The following is an 11,778-nucleotide window of genomic DNA, read 5'->3' as shown; positions in this document are numbered from 1 at the left end:
TAGCGCCTTTTCTTTCTGTCTGTAGAAAAACTAAAGAATCCTGATGGATCCAACCCGGACCAAGTGCACAGTAAGGAGGAAAATGGCCACGTGCTCCCCTTGCACGGCAAGTTGTACAAGTGGAACCGAATCGACAATCAGGTCGGAGTAACCCAGATGCTCCAGGCGCAGCACCACGTGCCTCTTTCCTCAATACACAGGATGAAGAGAAAACCTGACCTTGCTGATTCATTAAGATGGAAATGGAAAAATCCCTGTTTCCTTTGTAAGGAAAAATCCAGACAGGTCAGGAAAGCACAGAGATATCTGCCACGTAACCCACCGCCTCCTGGCTCTGCACCACGGAGGAGGAGAGGCACAGGGCCTTGACCACACAGGCTTGCCTTTGCGTAGAGAAAATCCAGGCGAGCTTTGATTGCTTTGAGCAATTTTCTTTGAAGACGTAGACTTGAATAGTCGCTGGAGCACGAAATGGAGGGTCCCACCCCTGCAGAAGTGCTGTAACAAACCCCCGCACTCTCTGTGGCAGTGCCAGAATTCCCCACAAACTCCCCCTTTTTGGGGGATGCACAGAGGTGATGAAGAAATGCATTCATGTGCCTCAGGCAGAAGAAATGTTTGAACCCAGAGAGAAAAAACAAGTCTTGGTTAAGAGTCGCCAACAGATTAACAAATGGATTAGTAAGAAATAAGCACGAGAAAGCTGCAGGGGTTTTGTTGAACAACAGCAACCATTTTTTAAATGGTTCTTAAGTTCAGAATTTCCCTTTCATTGATTTGCCTCTTTTCTTAAAATGCTGCAAAAGAGGAAAAAAAAAAAAACAGCAACATTTGTTTGTTTGTTTCTGCAAGAAAACTAAACAGATTTCCTGTTGGGCCAGTCGAAACCATGATATAATTTCACTGTTTTTTCTGTTTGGAGATCAAAGCAGGAACAACAATCAAGGCCCCAAGAGCTGCTCTTGCATCGGTCGGGTGCTTCCAGGTGCACCACAGGCCGCTCTCCTCCCTGACGGCTGAACTCTGTTTCCAGCTGCGCACAAGGGCCTGCTCAGAAAGGGAATTAATGACCTGCCAGACTTTATGTAAATGCTGAAATCAGTACAAACCAAGTACTAATATGAAACAAGGAAGTGCCGATGTACTTTGGTAATTCAAGATCCACACCTTGCAATAACAATTAATTAATTGAACTTCTTTGTTATTCAAGCACCAGCTGTATTTATTTTCATTAAATTGACTTACATTTTTAATAAAACATTGATCATTGATTACATAAAATGCTGGATGTCTGCTGGGGCCCTACCCTCTTTTCCTTGAAGTCAATGGGCAATGAATTCGATATCAGCCTGAAGCTTTGGGAAGGAATAATCAAGTTTTAAATATCCCATAAGCCCAAATCTCAAAGCCTGGTGTCAGCTTTTCAATATGCTTTACTTTTGACCGAATTAATTACTTACTTTTTCCTAACTGAAAACAAAAGAGCTGCTTTCCAATGAAGCAGTCAATATTGCCAAGGGAAAGTACCAGCCACTGGGATGATTACGATTTGGGTGCCTTGCTCTCCAGAAAAGCGGGGGTAGGGTGTGCGTGCGTGTCCGTGTCCATACCTGCGCATGTGTGTCCACAGCTCCATTTCCCATCCACCTTCAGCAGAAGATAAGCCCCTTCTCACCACACTTCCAATTTTACTGCGCTCTTCAGCTGTCATAGCTTGGCTCCTTTATGGTGATACATTCAGCTGCTTATTAAATCTATTCGTCTGTTCCAACATTCAAAAGCATAATATGCAAAGCAGCTATCAAGTATATAGGAGATGTCTTTTTGTCATAAATCTATAATATGAGAATAATGTAGTCTCAGAAAGGGAGAGGACGTATACTTAAATGTCAGACATGAGAGATTTAAAATTCAGAGTCTAAATACTTCACATTTGCATCTGTAAGAGAAATAACGAGTTTAATCTTATTTAAGATGTATGTTCCCGGCCTCAGTCGCTGAATTTTCAGAAAGTATCTCCATTAGTGAACTTTGTGATACTTAACCCATCTGTTCCTGAATTAGGACCAAATTCAAACAAAGTTTATATCCCCCATGTGAAGGCTGAGGTTCCCATCCTCTGCGTCTCCACCTCTGCCAGCGCGGCACACGGAGGGTCGTCGGCAGTAGCCCAGCTTGCCCAGAGGACGTTGGCAAGGCCAGTCCTCTGGTGGGCAGCGCTGATGGGCAGCAGACTTTACTCCTTATGCTTTCACTCTGCTCTGCATGCCATGGAAGGCCGAGGTCCTAACAAGGCTTTCAGAGAGAGAAAAGCATGGGAAAACGAGATGCTGTAGAAATTTGCAAAAAGGTAGCCGTTATAATAGGGTTTTTTACACATAGCCCTGACAATAAAGGTCCTAAGCCCTGTCCTTACATCTGCTAGAAGCTCTGGAGATCTTGGGTTTCGCCTGGTTCTGCATTCACACGAGCTCACCAAAGCTGCAGCCTGATCTCAGACGGGATGCTCTCCTCCGAGACACGTGCAAGCCGCCGAGCTTCCAGCGCCGTCCTAACTCTGCCCACCAGTGCGGACTGAGAAAACCTGCCAGGCGGGAAGGGGATTTGGTCAGGCTGCTCTGAGACATGTCAATGTGCCACATTTTAACAAGAACAGTGGAAAAAAAACCACAAACAAACCATTTCACCTTGCTGTGGCTTTGCTTCTGCTGTCATCCCTGAGTCTGTCTCCTAATATTTCCCTGCTAAGAAGCACAGGCCAAACTTGATCGTTGAACCAAAAAGCACCGTCTTTAAAATTGCAGTTTCTCACAGGCAGATTTGTGGTTGTGTATCTCACTGAAATCAGCAGGTTGATCCTCAGTGATGAGCCTGTTCCAGGTAATGAATGAACGCCGACGAGCCGAAGGAGGCCATTCGTTCCGGATAGACCAGGGCGAGTTCAACGCCTGTTTGCGCCTGGGTGGCGAGCCGGTGAAGGTCACCGTCCGGGAGCAGCTTGGCTTGCCCGGCCAGCGCGGGGCTGCGGAGCGGGAGCCAAGTGCTTTTCCAGAGAGCAGGGCGGGGGGCGGAGGCTGCGGGCTCCGACGGGCACCTCTGCCAGCGCATTCCCCCACGTGCTCTTGTGCACTCGCTTTGAGAAATAAAACCAAAGGAAACACCAAAAAGTTGCACCAAAAAAGAGAAATGTGCAGCGAGACGAAGCACCAGGAGTGCTGCTTGTGCTACACACCCAGAGCTCAGGGCAAAGCATTTTCTGGAAGGGTCTTGAATTATAAGGCGAAAGCTTTCGGGCTTGATTCCAACTATTGATAAGGAAAAGCAAGTGCAGGTTTCTTTAAAGCAGCTGAGACGATGTCACAACCTCCTAATGCCAGGAAAGCTTTACCTTCTGCTGACATCAGCTGGGAAAGCTCTGATTTTCTTTGCCTTTTTTTTTTTTTTCCAGTTTCTATGCCAGATAGGACTTCGCAAACCGATAGCCAAAGGTGGTTCTCCTGTTGTCCCACTCTAGAAAGCAGCTGAGAAAAACAAACAAAATAATAGTGCAAAGTACGAGAGTCCTCATCATATTTTCACTTGCAAATCTATGTATTTCGAAGCAATTTTTTTTCTGTCCATTATAGACTTCCAATAAAAGTTTGACTTGCGCAACTAAATGTGTTGCGCTATAAAAACACCCATTTAATTAACAACCATATTTCTCCTGATGTCACTGAGGTGTTTCACATGTATACGCTTGACCCGGCTGAGAGGTACAACAGGTGAAAATAACATTTACAAAGCATTTTTTAAACAGGTGAACGCTTCCAGGCTTCAGAGGTTGGTTTGTTGCATTGTAACAGGCTCCTAACAGCATTTTGCTCTGGAAAAGTAAAAATGGAAATTCGTGTGTCTGTCCCAACAAAAAAACAAAGTGAAAGGTAGGGGTTGTTCCCGAGGACCTGCCCGGCCAGCCCACCCTTCTCTGTCAGCGCAAGCTCCCGCTCAGCCCGAGGAGCAGCCGTGGGAGCAGGCAGGCACAGGCAGGCGCAGTCCCAGGGGAGCTGGGGCGTCAGCAGGGCAGATGCTCCCGCCTGCGCTGCGCCGGGGACCTGCGCATCCGCTGCAGACATCTGGACCACCGAGAGGAACTGCCAAGAGAGCCAAAACAGGGAGAAAGAGTTTTCGTGCCGCAGCCCTGTATCACCGTACTCTACACCTCCTTAGGCGAATCCCTAGAGGATTATCTGTCATTTAAAAAGAAATAAAAATCAACCTTTCTGCATAATCTTAAATTAAGATCCAATATTTACGGATACTCGCTGTAAATACAACGCTGAAATGTATGTGCTCAGAAGCTTTTTGATCACACAGTCCTGACAATTAAAATGTGCTAATGACATGCAGATTATTACAAATTTATCATGCTGATTTTATGTTGATGAAAGTTTAAATATACACTGAACCATCAACCAGAGGCAAGGCGGGGAGATGCTCACACATCGTGGCACCGCAGTAACTGCGGCTGGTTTCTGATTTTCTGACATGCCTCCAGTAGAAGGCGAAGCGCCGCTGAACAGCGAGCATTTGTCTGAAGGAAAGCACATCACAGAGTCAAAATGTTTCAATAAAAGACAAGAGAGGGGCAAAACCAAAACAAAGGCTAATTTCAGAAGATAGCTAAAGCTGCAGAAGAATTCTGCATTTGCAGTTCTCCTTATTCCTTGTCTCTACTACAGGTTCAAACATAGTTTAAAGAATAAGAACAAATTTGATACATGAGTTCTCCCAGCACTGGGACTTAGCAGACCATATGCTGCATTGATAATGGGTGGGTTTACTTATTAGCTCTTTCTAACGTAACGGGCTTTCAAAGACTTCTGACTGTAGGGCACCAAAAGGAAATTTCAAGGGTAAACTCTGAAAAATAATTCATTACTGGGTCATTGACAGGCATTATTGGAGCATTTCAAGTCATACGTTTACCTCTATAAATGAATAAATGTAATTGAAAATACCTTTTGGTGGCTAACAGAGTGGATTCTGAGTCCAGAAATCAACAACAACCCCACTGGGAGCTACGGGCACACTGCTCCATCTATAACCTTTAAAGGCAACGTTCAGGATGAGGAGCAGATAAAGACAGGGAGAGTCAAAAATCTGGGTGAACACAGAATGGGTGGGCAGCCACCAGTGCTCACAAGTGGGTCCCTGGCCCCATAGAGGCCATGCCCTTTCTGAGAGGTGTCCAGGGACTCAATCCTGTTCATAAACGGTGTGTCAAATCCTGGAACTCGCAGCTTCAGAGAAGTGGCTTCATAACAGAAGAGCTCCCTCTGACATGTCTAACAAATAAATGAAAAACTTGAAGCATGCGTGCAAAAACACTGAGAATTTTGCATAGAAATCCACCAACTTAGCTCAATTTTACTGTTATTAATACAATTATTTCAACAGCGTTTTGTCACCTTTGTACTTTTTACATGTAATTTCATTAGAGACTTTTCACACATTTGCATTCTTTCGAAACGTAAGCCAAAACTCTCATTATAAACCTCTGCTTGCCTCAGTAAAGATGGATGAGCTTTAAACAGAAAGATTTCAAACACTAAGTGCAACTTGAGCATTCGAACACAGCTTCAATTTTAAAAGGTAGACACAGCAAGATATGGCGTACGTGGGTGTGATTCATACATATTAATGCCCTAAGTGTGTCATTTGTCTTTACTTGATGTAAATTGCATTTGTCTGCTAGGGCAGAAACTCAGCCTGCCATAGGTTTCACTCGCAGCATCCACGTATCCGCGAGCTTCGCCAGGGAGGGTGCAGGTTAGGAGCACATCGGCTGCTGCTCCTTACCCCACTGGCCCCGGGCGAGCACGGACTGCTCGGCTCACGCTGGAAATCCTCCCAAGACGCCCAGCGGTCCCCAGCGAACACACCAAATCTCTGGGCTCCAGTGCATCTGTAACTATTACCAGCACTACAGGCTCTTCACACTTTTAGCTTTTTGACTTCTACATTACTGCACTTACATTATTGAAGAAATCCCCTCATTTGTACAAGGGCATCTAAGCCGTCGTGCAGTGCAGTATGATGAAACAGCTGAACAGATTAACCCCAGGCAAGCCTGCATGTGCCCTGTTGGGTGCATTTTATCTCTGTTCTGATCCTTTTTCTAGCAGGAAATTAGATCAACCCTACCAGAAATGGTAATTTTCCTTGTGTCATTTTTTACTGCCTACGAATCTTTTTTTTTTTCTTTTCCTGTAGGCAAGAATGGATCAAAACCAGTGACTGCTGATTTCAAATGCTTTCATATTCAGAGGAGTAACTCTTTACGCTGAACAACCAGCAATCCTCTGATGCTACCCAAACCACAGGCCGTTCATTCAGATCCATGGATCCCGCTTCTTTGATTCCTACATTCCTATTCGTACACTGACCGAGCGCACAGCAGCCACTCCGGCTGTGCAGCTGAGAGCAACCCGGGATGGAGACCTCTACGGGCCACCCTGCTGAGCAGAACGTGGACCCGGGTGTCTCTCTCGCATGCACACACCTCAATCACCCTCCGTAAGAACAAACCCCAAACCACACGCCTTCTCCTTGGCGAATTTTATCCCGCTTTGCACCGTCTCCGTGCCCCTCCCTGCTCCAGGGTGGCTCCGACACACAGCCACCTCCCCGTTCAGCTGCTGCCAAGCAGGCAAGGGAGCCCTCCGGGAGAAAACCTTTCCTGTACAAAATCCTGCCCAGGTGCCGCTTTGCAAAGACTCGCTGTCCTACCGTTTGGCCTCTCCTTTCACTGCACAGGACTCTCCTCCCAGGTGGAAAACCCAGTCGTGCCCCTTTTTGCCGTTCAAGGTCCCTGCAGTCGGAAAGGGAGGGAGGCAGCGAGGTGCAAGAGAAGGCAAAGCAGCTGGTGGAGCCCGCGCCCTGTCGTGGGGGCCACGCACAGCCAGCCAGGCGAGGGAGGGACGGTGAGCGGTGCTGCCCACCTCCCCTGCTCGAGGAAGGCGATGCCATGCACACGTCACCTCTGGAAAGTGCTGCTGGAGCCGGCCTGCAGAGCCAAGGTCTCACTCAGCCTCCTCTCCCGGCCAAAGGAAGGACCTTTCCTGATAATTAGTTACTTGGACTTAATGCTTAAAGTCACTATATACTTCTCTGTGCACTTCGAACTCACGAGGCGACTGCTAATGACTGCGTTACTCTTTACTGCCTGCAAAACAGACAACCCCCATCCTTCAAAAAGGACTGATATGTCAAAATAAATCCCCAGCAAACCTGCGCAGCGATGGGCCAGAGCAAAGGAGAGTGAACCGAGGGAAGAGTCCTGGGGCTTTGACCACAGCCGGTATCAGAGCTCATCCATCCTTATTCCTTTCTGGAAAGCACCCAGGAAAGAAAATTTTTTACACAAAGTGGGAGAGGGAATAAGTGAAAAATTCATGTGCTGCAGGATCTGATGGCAAGAAAAAAAAATTACTTTGAAAAGTATTTGCAGTTGAACTGATTAAGAAGCAATTTGTTTCCCTAATTATTTGTAAATAATAAATGGCTAAATACCTTATTTTATGATAAAGCAGCTGATTCTCAGAGTTCTTTGCTTGATTTGTAGATTAACAGGTTTGTTTGAGGTAACACGTCAATGTTTTACTCTCAATAAATAATTTTACACCTACTGTCTCCTTCAAAGGACAGGGCTGACTTACGCTGCATTTCCAGGCATCTGTGGGGCACAGCCACCCGAGTCTCAGCCTAAGGAGCAGAATCCAATATCATCAAGAGAAGCAGCAGCCAATAAAGCCACAGGAAGGCACATCCCAAGCAGGTGCAGATCGATGCAGTTCACCGAGGATAATGGATTTACACGGGCCGGGACCTGACCCAGTAATGGGACTGACTTCTCTCTCTTTTTTTTTATTTTATGCCAGATTTCTCATTAGCTGCTGTGCTTCCACCAGATCAAGCATTTATTCCACGTAGCTCGACAGCAAAAGCTGTGCCCTATAGCAAGCCCAGGCTCCAACGTCCTCGAGCGATGCTGGCCCAGGCCTGCGGTCCTCGTCCCCGCAGGGCCGCGTGAGCTGATACCCCCTGGGCCGGTCCCCAGGTCCCCAGAGCCCAGGTGAGGGAGAGGAGCCCGTGCTTCTCCCCGGGCTACACGGTGCGATGCTGGATCCAGAGGACTGGTGCAAGGCAGAGTGATGGACAGAAGCAGCTGCTTTAAGCAGAAATCTCTCTGTAGAAATGATACACTGAGATTTCACGGATGTAAGAAATTTCCCTCAGCTGTGGCCTTACAGTTTACAAGCTACAAGCTCCCCATTAAATCTCCTTGACAGGAGGATTCGGTTATGGGATTTGAAATAGGAAAGGAAAGCCAGGCCCTGATTCTTGGGCTTACTCGTGTCCAGATATGATGGACGGGAGCAAGAACAGTTTTGCAGGGTCTGAGATCCTGGTGAATTTTAAAACTTATTTTCAGTTATTACTAAAAATACTTATCACAAAGAGAGAGCAAAAGCACAAGAACATTTGGCTTTTCTCATAAGCACTGACCAGAATTCATCACAGGGGCTGGGCATCACTCTGTGAGAAGCGTGACAGGGAAGAGAGGTCTAAAAGTGTAAGATACGGAACCAAACCTGAGGCAGGACCTCCAAACGTGTCCTGCAGAAACTAAACATGAACTGTTTTCTAACTCAGACGCTTCATTTGAGCAATATTGCCTAGAAGGCTCCGCATGAGAAATATCTGATGTATTTCTAGATTTACTAGAAGGCGACCTGTGAAAAGCCTTAATTTTGGTAGATTTGTTCCTTGTTTGCTGCTAATGTTTTTGATGGTTGCAAGCCTGCAGGAGGGTCGCATAAAACTGTCTAAATCAGAAAACAAGAGATTGAGTCATACCTGCAGTCTATAAAGCAACTAATACACCCACAGACATACCAGAATGCCTCATGTGAATTTATGTTCTCAAAGTAAGCAGTTCCAAATTTGCTTTTAAATTGACAGGATTACATTTGAAAACTTGAAATCTTTATTTAAGGGCATGTTTTGCCCATCAGGAAAAAAAAACCACTGTGCCTTTATGCTGGGAACAAACCACATGTTGGGTTAAGAACTGGAGAACTGGTTCTGAAAGGTCAAACCAAACCAAACCAGAAGGTTTAACTCTGGTCTAACCAATTCATTCATGTTAAACTACACGCCAAGCCACCATTCTATTACATGTAACATAACGGCTACCCACTATAACGGCTACCCACTCGCTCCTGTTACCAGTGGAACCTGCGTCCTGGTTGGCATCAATATTACTTGTGGCATCTCCCACACTGATGTAAAACTGCATATAAATTTTAACACTTGGGGAGGAAAAAAAAAAAAAGACTTACATGGAATTCCAATTCCCGGCCAAAACCTGTTTCAATTGGTAGCATGCAAGTTTAATGAGTTTTTTTGTGATAGCTGGAAGCTTGGTGCTCTAAGCAAGCTTGAATTTTAATTCTTAGTCATTCAACAACAGAGCTAGGCACACGTTAACAAAAAAGCAATTACTCCCGACATCTCAGCACTTACCCCATGTCATTTCAGAACAGAATGCGGCATGAACGGGGGCTGTAAGTTACAGAATGCAAACTGAGGAAAGTCAAAGTGCTATTTCTCATTCCAAAAGGGCAGATTGAAGGTTTCAAAGCACAGGAGAAACAAGGACGGGTAACGTTAAACAAAGTCTAGGCTCCCACCTTCCCAGTCGGTGAATTTTGTGAAACCTTGACAAACTAGCTGGGATAGATGTCGATGGAAACCTTGGCCGTGTGAAACAATGCACCGTTTTCTTACTGCGCCTTTGTGGCAGAGAGAAGAAAAGGCTTGAGCAGAGAGTGGCAGCTGGATGGGGATGGGATGGGCACACGCTCGTCCTCAACTATCTGCTCCAGTGGTCAAGACCTCAGAAAACGGTCCGTACGAGTCCCATCAATGGGCTGGATTGACGGGATTTTCCTCTGGCCTAACACAGGGAGGAGCTGAACTCCTGCAAGAACCACCCAATTGCGGGTGTGTTCCTGGAAGCTTCCGAGGTGCTGCTCTCGAAACGGGACGATTCGATCATTTCCCGGGCAGACCCTCAGATAAGGAGTAACGGTTTCCAGCGGCATCTCGCACCGAGTTTCCCAAGATAAATCTCCAGAGCAGCGCTTCTATATTTAGATATGTTATCTGTATGTATGTATAATTAAGTGGCTTATTACATTATTCAAAGAAATATGCAAACTAGATTTCCGTGCAGTGCATTTTTTAAGCTCTAATTTGAAAAATAAGTTTGGGGAAATTCATAGTGGGCCACAGCTGTTCTAGGATGAAAATTAGCCAACCTATAAGCTGGAACAAGCTGTACAAAAATAATTCTTCAGAAATTATTCTAGCCTCTGTACTTGCACACAACTTGAACCGAAAGGAGACCAGGCACAGGGGCTATAACTAGCATGTTATTTGTGGTCTTAATATTACTTAAAAGTTTATTCTCCTAATATTGCTTTGGCTGAGCACAAGAAACACCTAATTGTCTCGTAAGTACATGTAAAATTACTTCTAGTGGGTACTGTGTCATATGCAAATTTAGCCTGTTAGTGGCTTTTCAGTGATAACATTCAAAATAAAATTATTTTTTTCCCTCATAGAAACATCTACTGAACATTACGGGACAAAACATCTTTTTATGAAAAAAAGACCAAAAAAAATTCTATGTTTTCTCCTATGTTCAATATGCACAAAAATGCCTGCAGGAATATCTTGCTGAAAATCTGACGTGCAGCCACACAAAGCGCACTTTCATTAACAGTTGTGTCATTGCCCACTAATCCAAAACTTACACTGTTTTTCCTTCGGTTTTTGCAGAATTGTGTTTCACACCTCACGACTGGAAAACGCGTGTTACAATTTTTTCTTGTTTTCTATTTACAGCAAGTGAGAAAGCTTTGCTAATTCATGATAAAATTTCCTTGCCAGGATCTTTTTAAATTGAATTTGCCCCCTTGTTTTCCGTACTTAATCCATTTCTGCAAGGCATTGCTCTCCATTAACTCAAGATCTATGCCCGGCGGTCTGAGAAAGGGACTAATCCTGATCTCGTTGGCGCCACACACGGCGCAGCCAACAGCACAATTTTCCTAGCCCCATCCTCCTCCCTTCTCCCCATGGTACAATTCTTCACGCCAAACCCTGAGGCGCGGGGACGCAGACACCATCCCCCCGCGTTGCGTGAGCCCGCTCCCCGCTCCGGGAGCGCCAGCCGGAGGAGCAGGGCCAGCGCACCCAGACCTGCTGCTCTCCCAACGCTCCGTATTTCCCGCTCCGGGTCACAAGAGCCGTCAAAGCCGCCCTGCAGCCCCACTCCCCCGGCGATTAGCCCCCCGGGCAGCCAACGGGGGCACTGGTCCGAGCTGGTGCAAGGAGCCGCGCGCGGGGCGGTGCCCGGGCAGGCCGCGGCGCCGTTCGGCACAGACCGCGATGCCTCGTGCCGGGATAATTTTAAGCATAGTCTTAGAATTTGGAAACAATTTCACATAAAGCCAAGGTTTCTCCCCTTCTCACCAGCTCTTAATCCATAAAATGCTGATTATCGACTTAAAATAGATTTTTTTTTTTTTTTTTTTTTAATCACACCAGGTCATTTTAATACAGCGTGTGGTTTCTTATTGTTTGGCTGTCTGTTGGCCATAATTACCGAGTTTTGACTGCAGAGACCTGTCACGCAGGTGCATTGCAGACCTCAATAATTACGAA

This window comes from Leptosomus discolor, chromosome 6, assembly GCF_034619465.1.
Source record: "Leptosomus discolor isolate bLepDis1 chromosome 6, bLepDis1.hap2, whole genome shotgun sequence".
Taxonomy (NCBI): Eukaryota; Metazoa; Chordata; class Aves; order Leptosomiformes; family Leptosomidae; genus Leptosomus; species Leptosomus discolor.
The sequence above is the reverse complement of the archived record's forward strand: the minus strand, read 5'-3'. Positions refer to the sequence as shown.